This window comes from Desmodus rotundus, chromosome 12 (assembly GCF_022682495.2).
Source record: "Desmodus rotundus isolate HL8 chromosome 12, HLdesRot8A.1, whole genome shotgun sequence".
Taxonomy (NCBI): domain Eukaryota; kingdom Metazoa; phylum Chordata; class Mammalia; order Chiroptera; family Phyllostomidae; genus Desmodus; species Desmodus rotundus.
Window position 1 is genome coordinate 94287027 of NC_071398.1, and position 14163 is coordinate 94301189.

A 14163-nucleotide genomic window follows, 5' to 3' on the forward strand; every position below is an offset into this window, starting at 1 on the left:
AGAGGTTAAGTATCTTACAATATGTCTCAAAGCTCTGAATTGGAACCCAGGCCTGGCTGTCCCCCCTGACGAGATGAGGCTTTCTGGGTGAGGACGGGTCTTTGGCAGCCGAGGTGGCGGCCTGGGGTGTGATGTGCTCACAGCCTCTGTCTCAGCTGCTGACTCGGAGACCAGGCAGGGCTGCCGCACCCTCTCTAAGATCAGGAGTCTGCTTTTACCGGGCCCAACCGCCTCCCCACAGACCATGTCCTCATACGCCCTTGGTCCTGGAGCCTCTGCTGGCCTGGTGGCTGAGCAGGGCCCTCTCTGGCTGGCTGGCTAGCTGTTTGTTCCCCATTAACCATCACTCAGTGGTTTCTTCGTCGGAAACACAAACTGTGTGTGTGTATGAGAGACATTGAAGGAGACCTTGGCGTCAGGGTCTTTAATGGGCAAAGGGACAAGAAGGCCATCTTTATTGGTTATCGCACCTGCCAACAGGACCTTGCCGCATGAATAACCGCCTCCTCCCTGGGCAGGGGCCTGGGCAGGAACCACACAGGTATGCCATTTTAACATGGGGATTAGTATCTGCTGTCGTTACGCAGGGAGGTCAGGTCCAGTCACAGCGCCATCTTGACTGGGCATAATGATAAAGTTTTCTCCGTGGTGTTTGAATGAGACACGCTAACAATGAAGTCTGTTAGTCCATCCACACCTTTATCATCCGTGTCTAGGGTAGAGCATTCGATCTGGCCTCTGCGTCCGCCCTCCCTTTGCCGTTTGCCTGAGTGGGGCTGTCTGCGTGGATGCTGCTGCCTTCTCTTCTCTGTAAAGCCCTTCTTTTTTTTTTTTATAATGGCTTATATTTTTTAATTTTTTTTTTCAATTACAGGTGTCCCAGTTTTCCCCATTGCTTTCCCCTGTCCCCCACCCCCGTCAATCCCCACCCTGTTGTCCATGCCCATGAGTCCTCTATCCAAGTTCCTTGATTAGACCCTTTCCCTCCTTTCCCCTGTTATCCCCCTCCCTCCTCCCCTCTGATTATTGTCAGTTTGTTCCTTGTTTCCGTGTCTCTTGTTCTTTTTTGCTTGCTTGTTTGTTTTGTTTATTAGGTTCTTCTCATGTTATTTGTCTTTTGCTGCCTGGCTTATTTCACTTAGCATAATGCTCTCCAATTCCATCCATGCTGTCACAAAGGGTAGGAATTCCTTCTTTTTTTTGCTGCATAGTATTCCATTGTGTGAATGGGACAGTTTTTTGATCCACTCATTTACTGATGGGCACTTAGGCTGCTTCCAGCACTTGGCTATTGTAAATAATGCTGGGATGAATATAGGGGTGCATAGGTTTTTTGAATGGGCGTTTTAGGGTTCCTAGGGATCCCAGCAGTGGGACCACTGGATCAAAAGGCAATTTCAGTTTTAGTCTTTTGAGGAAATTCCATACTGTTTTCTACAGTGGCTGCACCAGTCTGCATTCCCACCAACAGTGCACTAGGGTTCCCTTTTCTCCACGACCTGGCTAGCACTCGTTGTTTGTTGATTTGGTTAGGATGGCCATTGTGACCGGTGTCTCATTGTGTTTTAATGTGCATCTTGCATCTCTCTGATGGCTAGGGATGCTGAGCATCCTTTCATATGGCTATGGGCCCTCTGTATATCTCCTTGGAGAAGTGTCTGTGCAGGTCCTTTGCCCATTTTTAACTGGATTCTTTTCTGGTGTGGAGTTGCATGAGTCCTTTATATATTTTAGAGATCAAACCCTTGTCCGAGGTATCATCGGCAAATACGTTTTCCCATACCGTTGGTTCCCTTTTTCATTTTGCTGATGTTTTCTTTAGCCGTGCAGAAGCTTTTTCATTTGATGTAATTCCATTAGTTTAATCTTTCCTTTACACCCCTTGCCCTAGGAGATATAGCAGTGAAGATATTGCTGCGAGGGATATCTGACATTTTTCTCAAAGGCATTTCTTTATGGGACAGACTTCCATGATTGAGTAGATCGGTTCATAGTCAAGGGAATAAAAGTTTTCTGATTTTCATCATTACCCCCTAAAGCAGGACGGACCACACCGCGCGTTTGTCCAGGCAAATCCAGAAGGCACAGTGACTGCAGAGGGCCAGTGACAGGCTCTGCTACTTGTGCCAGCACCTTCTCAGGGCCAGCAGGTGGCCCTGCGGCTGGGGAGTACACGTGGTGACTTCGGGAACAGTTCAGGCCAGTGTCATCAGAGTCGGACTCAGTAGTTTCCGAGGGGGCTGCTCGTTCCCTGGGGCTCTGCGTGGATGCTCGAACGGCGTCATAAATAGTGGCGCTGTTTACTGTTTTGCCAGACAGTAGTGATGTTAAATGCCTGAGGAGTCCGTTGCCCGCTTTCATCTCTTTTACATACTGAGGTCACTTGTAGAATTCTTAAAAAGCGTCCTGACGATATTTATAAAATAAATGACTCTTGGGCAGGGTGGTGAACCCCGACACGTCAGTGGGAGACTGTCCGAGTCAGAATCTCTTCATGGGCCTGATGGAACACGGTGCCCACTCCTCCCCCGGTTTAGGGGACACTGAGAAGATGGGGCCACAGAACAGCAGAAGTTGAAGATGTGGCTGTTGAAAGGGACTAGACCCCGCCCTTCTGAATCGCTGCCCTGCTGTGACATCAGTACCTAGGAGCTGTCTGGGATCCACGGGAGCAAGTGCTGGCCCACAGCTCGCCATCGCCGACCCGGCCCACCCCATTCTGTCCCAGCTGTGTCACTACAAAAATTGCCCCTACAGGAATCAAGAGTGCTCCTGTAGCCTCCTTGGGTCCTCCAGAGTAGGTTTCAGAGCTTCTCCTGGCCGCGCCTGAAGCCTCTCCCCCATGCCTCTAATACCACCTTGTCGCAGCTTCATCTGCTTCCCTGTCCACGCCCCCGACCGTGCACGCTGACTGGAAGATGAGCTGCTTCCTTATTCGCCTGTACGTGGCAGTTCTGAGTACTGCGCCTGACACATAGTAGGTGCTCAATGAAAATTCGTGGTCCCCTTGGATCTTAACCCCACGCTCTGAGATACGCAGAATTCACGCGGTCTCACTTCTGCGCGACACCCTTCAGGTAGTTCAGGAGAGAGCTGCCCAACCAGCTCCCAGATCTCCTTGTCTCCATCCCATCTTCTTCAGCCGCTGTTCCTGTGACACTGTCTTTAGGTGCGCCGGACTCCTGTCTGCCGTCCCTTTTGTCCAAGTCTCTCTCCACGCGTGGGTTGCCCAGAGCTGCTCAGCCCAGGGGTGCAGCCTGACATGGCTCCCTTTCTCTCCATCTCTTCAGTTGCAATTTTCTCTCCATCCAATTGGAGATTGAACCTGGTGGCTGGGCACCTCTGCTGTCCCAAGCACCCAGCTCTTTCCACTGCTTACAAAGAGTGTGGTCACCAGGCAGAGCCCCCGAGTCTCCTCACAAACCATTGTGGGTTGTGCGTAGCTCTCGTAACCAGAGTTCCATGCAGGTTGCTCAGGCAGCTGCAGACACCGGAGTGTCTGAGAACAGGGGGCATGTACACGTCACCAGGAAGTGACAAGAACCCGGTCCCCTCAGCGCAGTTTAAACTCAAGAGAAGAGGACCAAGGGACGAGGCACTTGTGCAGAATCCAAAATTGCCACCAGGAGCCACAATCTACTTGAGTTGGTGGCTCCAACAGGCAGGAAAGTGGCACAAATCTCAGTGAGGCAAAGCTAAGTGGTAACAGACTTTAAGTCCCGTCATTTGTAGTTCATTTGCAGAATAAATTGGTCAGGGCAGCAAAAAGATTCACCGTCCGAATTCATTTGAAAAACAGAAGCTAGATGAGTATCAAGAGGCAAATGGAGACATTACAATGTTCCCTTGCTGGTTGGAGTGGTATTATTATTGAATAATATTTTTATTAAAAATTTCTAGATTAAAATATTTATAAACCAGCCTTTGTAGCAGCTCAGCAAGGCATTGAATCTCCGGCTGTGGAGCCACAGAAGCCCCAAGAGACTGCTACCTGCATGTCACTCAGGTGAGCGCACGCCCTCCCCACACACTCCCACTCAACACTCCCACTCCATACACACAGTGTGCGTGCGGCTCAGGTTTTGTAATGCGGACCCAAAGCAAGGAATGGCCGTGTTTACCCATTTCAGACATTTCTCTAGACTGTGCTTCTCTCTCCAGGTGTGAAGCCAGAAAGAGAAGGGAGACGGCTAGGCAGGAGTTGGAGCATGTAGGGGAGGAGGTGGAGTCCAAGGAGTAAGGGGGACTCGGAGCCTGGGAGAGGATGTTGCCACTGGTGGTTCTGGCAAAGCTAAAGGGACTCACGGGCGCCCCCTAGCTGAGAAATGATGCCGTGGGGTACCCACAGGGAAGAAGCACCCTCTCTTTCTATACAGTTGCGTTCCTCTGCTTTTTCTGGGCGACCCCCCTGAGTGTTCCTGGCTCCCTCTTGGGGAGGATGAAAAAGTCAGGGAAGCACCTGCTCCCAAGAGGTCTGGGGGTTCATACTGGCATCTCAGCTCCGCCTCTGAGATCCGAAAACCAAGACCCGAGAAGACACAGCCTTCACCCCTGGTGCCCAGGAGGCTCGCTCCGGTAGCCCGCTGAGCAAGCCCACTACTTCGTGTGGTCTCGCTGCTGATGGAGACTTGAGAATAGCGGGTCGGTGGTGTTCCTCCTGTTCACCTCCCTCTCATCTGGCCCTCTGGGCCCCGCCCTCTCTCTGCGCAGCTCTGTCTGTGTAAGTCAGCGGGGTAACCCAGTGGCCGCTGCCCCTCTGGAGGCCATGGCTCTGAATCTCTGGGTCGGGTTTATTTTGGTGTGGACAAGAAGCGGCACACAGCCGCTACAGGGCCTTGGGAGTCTGATGGAGTGGAAGCCTCTCCTGTTGCCCCTGTGTCCTGGCAGGAAGTCCCGGGCACCGGCCACAGCTCCTGAACGGCCAGCACACGAATCATCACCAGGGCTGTGGGCTGGGGGCCAGGGAGAGCTCACCAGTCCATGTTGCAATGTTAAAGGTCGTGGGCGCCACGGTGGGGTGAATGTTTCCTCCAAATTCATGCCCACCTGCAACCTCAGAAGGTGACCTTTTGGGGAAACAGGGACTTTGCAGAGGTAATTACGTCAACACGAGGTGGCACTGGATTACGGTGAGCCCTGAACCCAGTGACTGGCATCTTCATAAGAGAAAAAGGAGGGAGATTTGGATCCAACAGTCCTTATAACAGCTGGGGCCAAGACTGGGGTGAGGAGCTACCCGCCGGGGAGGGCCACGGAACACCGGCACCAGCAGAGGCTGGAACAGGCAGGGACGGGCTCTTCCCCGGGGCCTTCCTGGGGACCGCGGCCCTGCCGGCGCCTCGATCAGTCGCAGGCTTGGAGCCCGCAGGCTGGAGCGGTGTATTTCTGTTGTTTTAAGTCACCCAATTGGTTATGTGTCATGGCCGCTCCTCGACACCGAGAAGGAGGGACTGGGCGAGAACAAAAACCTTCTGGATCGACCGGAGTCGCGTGAAAGGCAAGTGGTGAGCAAAGAAATGGGACCGTCCACTGCAAGTGAAACGTGGGTGTCATATGCGCATTCCGAAGGCTGGGTGTCAGGGAGCGCGTGCCACCGTGTGTGACAGTTCCGCCGAGACTGGGGGAGTGCCCGCAGAGCCCGGGTGCTGGGAACGCGGACGAGTGAGCCCCCACCACCGTGGGAGTGAGTGGGACGGACAAGACACGAATGGGATTGATGCCCCTCCGGTGGAGGGCCTGAAGGGCCGGGGACATTGCCTCTAGCAGTGACAGGAGCGGAGGGCGTGCAGGAAGTACAGGGTTGGGCAGAAGTAAGGCCTGCGTGAGTGTGGTCAGGCAGGTAATAACATGGGTGTGATAATTTATAGTTTTCATTTGAACGTTTCACCTAAAATGGCACACGGTGTGCTTGAGTGTGATACTGTTATATTACAGAGTGACATGCTTATGATTTTGTCATAAAAAAGGGGTGTTATCTGTGCTGGACCCCGTACTTGGGAGGGAGGAAAGGCAGACACCGTTGGGGTGCGTGGGGGACCAGTGGTATGATGTCCACCCCCCCCACATCCCCCCCCCCCCCCCCCCCCCCCCCCCCCCCGTGCACATATGTGCTTAGTAAGCGCCTCCTGCCACTTCCTCTGAGCCAGCTCAGCTACCCTGGCCTGGCCTTGATGAGGGGCCCTAAGGAGGCTCTGGGTTGTCACCTGAGGAGTTGCGGACAGAGAGTAGGAAGAGCTAAAATCTCTTTGCTTCTTTCCACCCCTAAGTATTCACTGAACCCTCACCGAGTGCAGGGCTTTGGGGGAGCGCTGCTCCAATCCGCCAGGCCCCGGGCAGCTCCTTGCCCTCCGGGGATGAACGGTCTAGCTGATGCGGGTTCACTTTGAAGTCCAAGCTTTAGGACTTCCCGGTTACTCCTGGATTGTGGTTTTTTGTGGATGGTTTTTTGTTGTTCCTCTTGAAACCCATAGGCTGTGTGGAGCTGGATCTCCAAGTGATGGTCTCGTGGCTCGGCTGTCCTGTCTCCTCTTCCCGCCAAGGTTAAGACCGGAAAGGCGGTCACAGCTCAGCAAAGATTACCTCTGTGTTACTGATCCCTGGGGAGAGGTTGCTGTCCTGCTGTTGCTTGGACTTAACCTCTCATCCCAAATGGAAAGTCCCAATCACCAAAAAGAGGCTGCTAGAGGTGTTGGCTAGTTTAGGCATTCAGTGAACTATTCCCACACCAAAGCTGACTAACACCTTTTGGCGAAGATGAAGCACCATGCTTACACCAAAACTTCAACTTAACATAAACCTGCTTAGCTGGGACCGCAGCCAGGCCACCATTTGTGTGACACTATGATCATTAAGAAGAGGGAATCTTAAGCAAACGGGACCTTAGGTTATTGATCAATTTTTAAACAGCCTTTTGGGCTGTAGATAACCATTTTATTTCTGTCTCCCACGGCGTCCAAATCTGCATAGTTGTAACTGATGAAGAAAATTATCACCTGGGGAAAGGTTTAATCCTGCTTCATGGGCAAATGCCTCAGGAGGCAAGCCAGAAATCAGAAAGCCGAGTTTTTAGAGAAGAAAAATGTCAACAACGATCGGGGGAAACGTAAGCATTTTCTGGCTAAGTAGCAATTAAACAGAAATCCAATTTTCCAGAAGATACCTTTTCTTGAGCCTCCCAGTTAATGGCAGTTTGCCGAGGTGCCTGGTGGGTATTGGTGGCTGACAATTATCACACTGGCCCTCACCACACCCAGAGACGCTGTTCACGCTTATGACAAAGACCATCTGCTATTTCCAGAAACTTCCCAAAGAAATACCAAAGCACTACATCTCAGGCATGCACTAACTTTAATTTTAGAACAGAAAATAAAGGGTACATCCTGACAATGGTTTTGTTTTTTAATTTGAATTTGATTTTAGGAAAAGACACGAGTATAAACTCTTTGGAGTTAGGACTTTTTCTGAACATGCTGAACAGTTGTGAGCCAATGATTTTCCAGTATTTAATCCCAAAAGAGAGGTGTGCCTCCTCTGAGCTAAGGGGGAGGGAGGCATGGGAGGCTGGACACGTGGGTGGGTCTCCGGGTACAAGCCGAGACCGGGCAGAGTATCCATTTCCCATCCTTCCAGCCATCCTCAGTCCCAGAAGGCCTTTCTCTCTGTTGCTGTCACAACTGCGGCCTTTTTTACTGGTGATGTGGGACCCCTGCTGTCCCCACCACAGTGATGCTTCCTCCGTCTCAGCTACTTTGCTACCCATGGCCTCCCAGTGACGTGCCCTTTGTCACTTTGTGACATCAGGGGCTGTAACCGTCCCACATTTTCTAGCCACAGGCGAACCACTGCCTGGTCTCCGGCACCAGCATTGGCCACTCCGTTTCTTACATGTAAATCCTTGAGTCCCAAGGCCACCAAATACCCAGTGCTCATGAATGAACTTGGAGATGCACGTGTCTGCTTCCCAAAATTTGCAAAACCTACTTTGGCCGTATTTCCTTCAGTCTTTGCAACTAGAGTCTCTGACCAGTTGCCACTTGCACCAGAAGGTAGGGGGACTCACTCTGGACAGCTGTCCCTCTTCTCAGAAGAAAAGCAGGACACCTGCGAAGGGTCCAGGACAGTGAGGCGAGAGGTGCATTTCACCCCAGCCTATCCAGCTAGCACCTGTGGGCACAGACAATCGCCACTTCGTGTACAAGCCATTACGAGTGATTTATTAATTCAGCAAACACTTGTAGGCATTCAGTAGATATGTGTGTAATGAACTGTTGAATACATTAGTTACGTTACACGTTAGGCATTGTGGGATATGATAGTGAAGAACAAGACGTAATTTCTCCCCTCCAGGAGCCCGCCACTGGGGGGGGTCGCTGGTAGACAGGACAGGTGAGGAGACAGGCGTTGTGACAATAGTTGCATTTGGAGAATGCTCACTGTGTCCCCAGCACTGCTGGCCGCTCTCTGTGAACGGTGACAATTCGTGTTTACCACGGCCTTAGAAAGTCAGGTCAGTTATCATCGTGTGGGAGAGCGCCCCGGCCCAGAAAGGTTCAGAAACTCGCCTTAAATCACCCGGTTAACGAGTGGCCAGGTCAGAAACCAAGCCAGCGGCCTGACCGGGACCTCCCAGTTTAGGCTGCAGGGCTCGGGGGCGGCAGTGGGCAAGCAGAGAGGTGGACGGTCGGCGGGGCTGGTAAAGAATGTAGACTTAAGGAGCCTGGGTGATTGACAGGGAGAGCAGGGCAGAACCAACAAGGAAGCCGGGATTCCTGCCCAGGGCAACTAGGAAGCCTGCGCCCTCTGCTGAGCTGGGACCCTCGTGAGTGGGCAGGTGTGGGGGCGTGCGGATGGAGGGAGTGAGGGAGGGCTGCAGTTCAGGGCATGCGGAGTTCAAGGTGTCATTGGCAGACATTCACGTGGACGTCCAAGCGAGCATGCTGCGGGCCTGTTACACTTGGGGAGGAGATCCCGGTGGAGCTGAGGAGCAGGCATACAATGCTTTGTCCCTTCTTGAGTGTTTGAAGTTCTGGGGTGGGGCTAGAGATTGGCTCGACCACTGTTGTCATCCTCATGGGCTCCTGAGTCTAGGTGGTTGGATTTGCACATGCCCGAGGCCATGGGCAGGGCCCCGGTGGGATTTTGATCAGCCAGAAGGCCAATGTTCTCACACCATGATATCCTACGGGGGGGACTTCACCCACCGTGTGCCCCAGGGTACACAAACGCTTTGGTTTTACTATGTTTGAGTAAAAAATTGGAATCTCTTATCACGACTTAATATATTCAGTCCCACTCTCTCCTCTGGTGTGTGTATATGTATATGTATGTATATATGTGAAGATAGTATATACACAGAGAGAGGTACAGATAAGTGGCTAGATAATAACAGGTAGTAGGTAGATGGTAGAGACAGGTGGATGGCTGTGGATATGGATTTATGCACCGAAACTAGGGGCCCGGCTGCAAAGACGAGGGAGTCCCTGAGCCCGGGGCAGGTGTCAGCCCCGACAGAGGTGGAGAGCAGTGGCCAGTCTGTGCCCTGTCCTTTCCCCTCTGAGGGCTAGCCCACTGTATTGCACTTTGCTCTGCAAGTGTGTCCCATTGCCAGCCCAGGAGGTCATGTTAAGTCCATGCAGAGTCCCTGGCCCTCCCTGTCCAAACACACGATTAAACACCCCGAGAAACTGGTCTGAGCTGGGGTGCGTGGGCATCAATGTGACCCCAGGTAACTGGGGATGTCCAGTGTGGACCATAAGGAGTGGGCAGGGGCAGTACCAGGAGCAGGGCTGTCCGCTGGCTTCCCGGCTCAGTGTGCTGGGTGTGGCCTTGTCCCATTTGCCCCACATCAAACTTCCTTTCCCGAGGGCCGGAACCACCTCCCAAAGCTGGGGTCTGATTAGCTCACACTTGATTTCTTTGCTGTCTAATGAAGGACCCCTGTCGCTCTGGCTGTGGTGTCATTAGCATCTCATTGCCTTGGGCACCGACTCTGGAGAGAGAGGTACTTAAAGCAGCCCGGGAACCCTACAGGAATTGTACCAATGGACTTCATTACCATGGAGTCCCCTCCGTGACCGGTCAGTTCCCCGCAGCAGAGGATGGCTCAACCACTGTTGTCATCCTCATGGGCTCCTGAGTCTAGGTGGTTGGATTTGCACATGCCCGAGGCCATGGGCAGGGCCCCGGTGGGATTTTGATCAGCCAGAAGGCCAATGTTCTCACACCATGATATCCTACGGGGGGGACTTCACCCACCGTGTGCCCCAGGGTACACAAACGCTTTGGTTTTACTATGTTTGAGTAAAAAATTGGAATCTCTTATCACGACTTAATATATTCAGTCCCACTCTCTCCTCTGGTGTGTGTATATGTATATGTATGTATATATGTGAAGATAGTATATACACAGAGAGAGGTACAGATAAGTGGCTAGATAATAACAGGTAGTAGGTAGATGGTAGAGACAGGTGGATGGCTGTGGATATGGATTTATGCACCGAAACTAGGGTACAGATTTGGCCGCCAGCAAGTGGCATGTATTTATAGCAAACTGTATTTGCAAAGTGCTTGCAGTTTAGAGGTTGCTGACTACACTTTGGGTTGGCCGTCCCTCCGCTCGCGGGAAACCCGAGCACTGTGTCTGGTCTCCAGAGCCTCCCACCTGGGAGCAGCGTGGTGGGTTCGGCAAAGTGGGGGGGGAGAGGCCACACCCGGGCCTTCTCTGTCACAGGGCACCTGTGCCGTTATAGTCTCTCAAGGCCTTAACTGTAGCTTATTTCTTATGTCCAGAGACTGTGTACTTGTCGAAATAATATTCATTTTATTGAGAGACGGTGTGGTGTCTCAAATTAGTAGAGTATTTCTACCCAGGATCTACTAGAGGGGAGAGGGGGCAGAAGCAGCCTCGGAGGGTGGGGGGCACTAAGTCCCGAGGAAGCAGCGGGAGCCGCCTCCCTGTCCCTGTCCACACAGACCCCCTGCTGCCCGCTCCAGCGCGAGGGGAGTTGAAGGTCAGTGTCAAAGTTCGGACTCTCCTGAAGTTCTTAGGATTTGAACTGCTCTCTCATGTGCCACAGACGTGATGGTTATAGGTGCTCTTCGGTCAAAGGGGGACTGACCTGGGCTTTCACCACCGGACTCCGTCATCCGGAGGGGTATTTCCCAATTGTATCTTTAACCGCACGTGGAAAACGCACTTCCTGCTAGAGAAATGGCACGCGCGCACACCACACACACGTGCGCGCGCACACACACACACATATACATACATACATACATCTCTATTCTTTGCTGGAGCCTTTCGGGAGCTCACAGCTCATCACTGCTGTGGAAATCCACCTCCTCTCCAGAAAGCTGCTTCCTGTGTGATGGGGGTACCAGAGGGGCAGGTAGTCTTGGTCCCCTTGGGGCCCGCTTTATTTGGGCCAGAATATTTTCAGGAGAAGGCAAATGCAGTTCTGAACTAAAGCAGGAGTGGGGTGGCTTCCCACCATCTTCTTCTGCACCCTCCTTGCCTTGCCTCTCCCTAACTTGGCCCCTGTCCAGAGCAGAAGGATATTGAGTGGAGGCGGGGGTGGAGGTGAGGCGTTGCGATGTCTTGATTTTTTAAAAAAATTTACTGAATATATTGGGGCGGCACTGGTTAATAAAATTATATAGGTTTCAGGTTAGCGCTTTGATTTTAATTGGGAAAGCCAGAAGACAGAAGAAGCAAGGGGAGCAGCCCCGCAAATGTTCACCTTAATTAAAGCCTTAATGATGGATGGCTGGAGGGCGGAGGCGGGCACCCAGCTCCCGACTCTGTGGGGTCGCAGTGCCCTCTAGTGGCCGCCCTGGGCGGTCAGACCTGAACATCCCAAGCTGTGAATGGGCAGGGGGCTGCTTCTCTATATGGATGTGGATGGAGGGGGTGAGGGGCGTTCCTGGGTACTTGGGGATTGAAGGTGAGAGGAGAGGAATTTCGTGGCATCTTATTACCCCCTTAAAGCAAATTTTACTCAATGTGAAGGGTTTCAGGATTTTTAAAATTTTCTCTTGTGAGTTTTGTTTTCCGTTTTTGTGTCTTTCGCTTTATATTTTTCTCCTTAGGGTACGTTGGATAGGATTGTTTTACTCATTTTTTATTGACTGATGGAGAAAAATTGTGCCAGTTCAATTTCGTTTGGAGTAGCTGTGTTACTTTTCCGCAACTTCATTTTCTCTGACACCCAGGCTGTCACAGAGTTTATTGCACGTTTCCTTCCCTATCCAAGTCATTCGAGACTCGGTGTCGCCATCTAGTGGTCATTTTGTGGAAACCTTTTCCCGGCCTCTTGGCTGAAGACATTCTCCACTCCGAGGGGCTGTGGGTTGAGTGTGAAATGCATCTGATGCCAAGGGGCCTGGGGCCAACCAGGAGGCCCTCAAGCTGTCTGGGAGGGCTTGCAAGGCAAAGCTGTAACACTCCTATCTTGAAAATAAGCACTATAGCTTTACTGTTTTTTTAAAAATTTCATTCACTTTCCCAATGAATGAAGGCCTGTTTTTCTAGAAATCAAGAATTCAAAGGCCCCACCTCCCTGGCATCCACCCCCCCCCCCTTTATCCTGCCCAGTCCAGGTAGCCTGGCTGGGCGCTGGTGAGCACAGTTCTGCCAGAACAAGGCCGCTTTACAAACACTTCCAGCCACGCATTGCATAAGCCTGTCAGTCACGATTCACACGTGGCTCGGAGTGACTTCCAGGCTAGCTGGCGTGGGCCCCTGGCCTCCTACCTGGTAGCATCATCCTTGGTGTTGGCGTGTGTGGGTTTGTCATTCTCTGATAACCTAGGAAGGGCTTCAGCTGAACTCTGGGTCTGTTATTAAACCAGCTATGAATGTGAAATAAATTACTCCCACATCCATGGTCACTGAGTGAGCCCTTTGCCTTAGCGTGCAGGAGGGGTCCCGGGCATGGAGCTGCGGGGGGGATGGGGGTGGAGGGGGAGAGGCCTCACGCGCATAAAGGGGATGTGCCTCTGGGACACCGTTGTGCTGAATGACCTTGTATGACACGTGTTGCACAGCAAGCAACAGGGGGAGCGCAGAGGGCTTCCTGGAATCCATAAGAGAGAGCTCTGCTGGGAAGTCAGTGAGTCGTGTCTCGCAGTCGCCTTCTGGAACCTTCCAACCAGTTCCCCCCAAGATTCGGCCCATCGAGCATGAGCATCGCTGTCTTGCTGCCAGTCGTTTCCAGCGGCCCCCTGGGGCCCGCCTGCAGTTGTGCCGTGCGTGGGACATCAGGGGTCAGGGAGCTCTTGGGGAATCCGGGCTATTTGCCAGCAGACTCTACTTCCTTCTTCCCGCAGAATTAGTAAGTTAAGGGAAAAGTCATGAAGGCTTGGGGGGGAAATGCCAATCAGTGCTTTTTGCCATAGGGGAGAAATACATTTTCTGGTAGGTGTTTCCACTGTTTGTTGCCAAAACATAAACCAAGAGCCCCATCTCCCGTTCACTTATCAATCAGGGTGCTAAGGACCCATCTCTTGGGCTTTGGAGTTCAGATCTTTCTGGAAAAGCCAACGTTCCTTCCCCGTCTTTAACACATTGATTAATAATGAAGCAGGGACACCCTGTGGCGTGAAGGCTTCGGAATCTGAAGAAACTGGATTCAACTCTCAGGTCTCACAGGAGATTAGCTGTGTGATCCTGGGGCTCTGCCCGGTTCCTCCTCTGTGAAATGGGTGTGATGGCAGAGCTCCATGCGGAGAGCCGGCGTGAGGTCTAAGGAGGTCTCGATCGGATGTCAGGTTCCAGGCTCCATAACGCTTACTGGTAGTTGACAATGAAGTCTGTGAGGGTGAGTGCTCGACATGCGCCGGCCCCCGTGACGTCGTGCTCTGAAACCCTCCTGTCCTTCTTCCATGGACAGCGCTGGAGCTGGCGGTGGGCCCTCCCCATTCTCTGGGTGCAGACACCGAGCCATGGGGCCGTCCCCACTGTCACAGTCGGCCTTATGTGATGAGTCACGGGCCTGCACAGAAGCTGCAGAAGCGTCCCCAAGAGGGTTAGTGCAGCCGATGATGCTCAGAAGGGAAACAGCCTGCTCTCCCGTTGGGAGCATCTGGGGGTTCCTGGGAGGAAGGGTTCCCCCAGTTTGTAGGATGACAGGATGACGTTCTTCCCCCCTCCGTGACCTTTTCTGC

General features: G+C 52.4%; 1 protein-coding gene across 2 annotated transcripts in view; it reads left to right on the top strand.

Moving 5' to 3' along the window:
• Positions 1–14163, top strand: part of ASTN1 (astrotactin 1) — a 270174-nt gene that overhangs the window by 231580 nt on the left and 24431 nt on the right. The window lies entirely within an intron of this gene.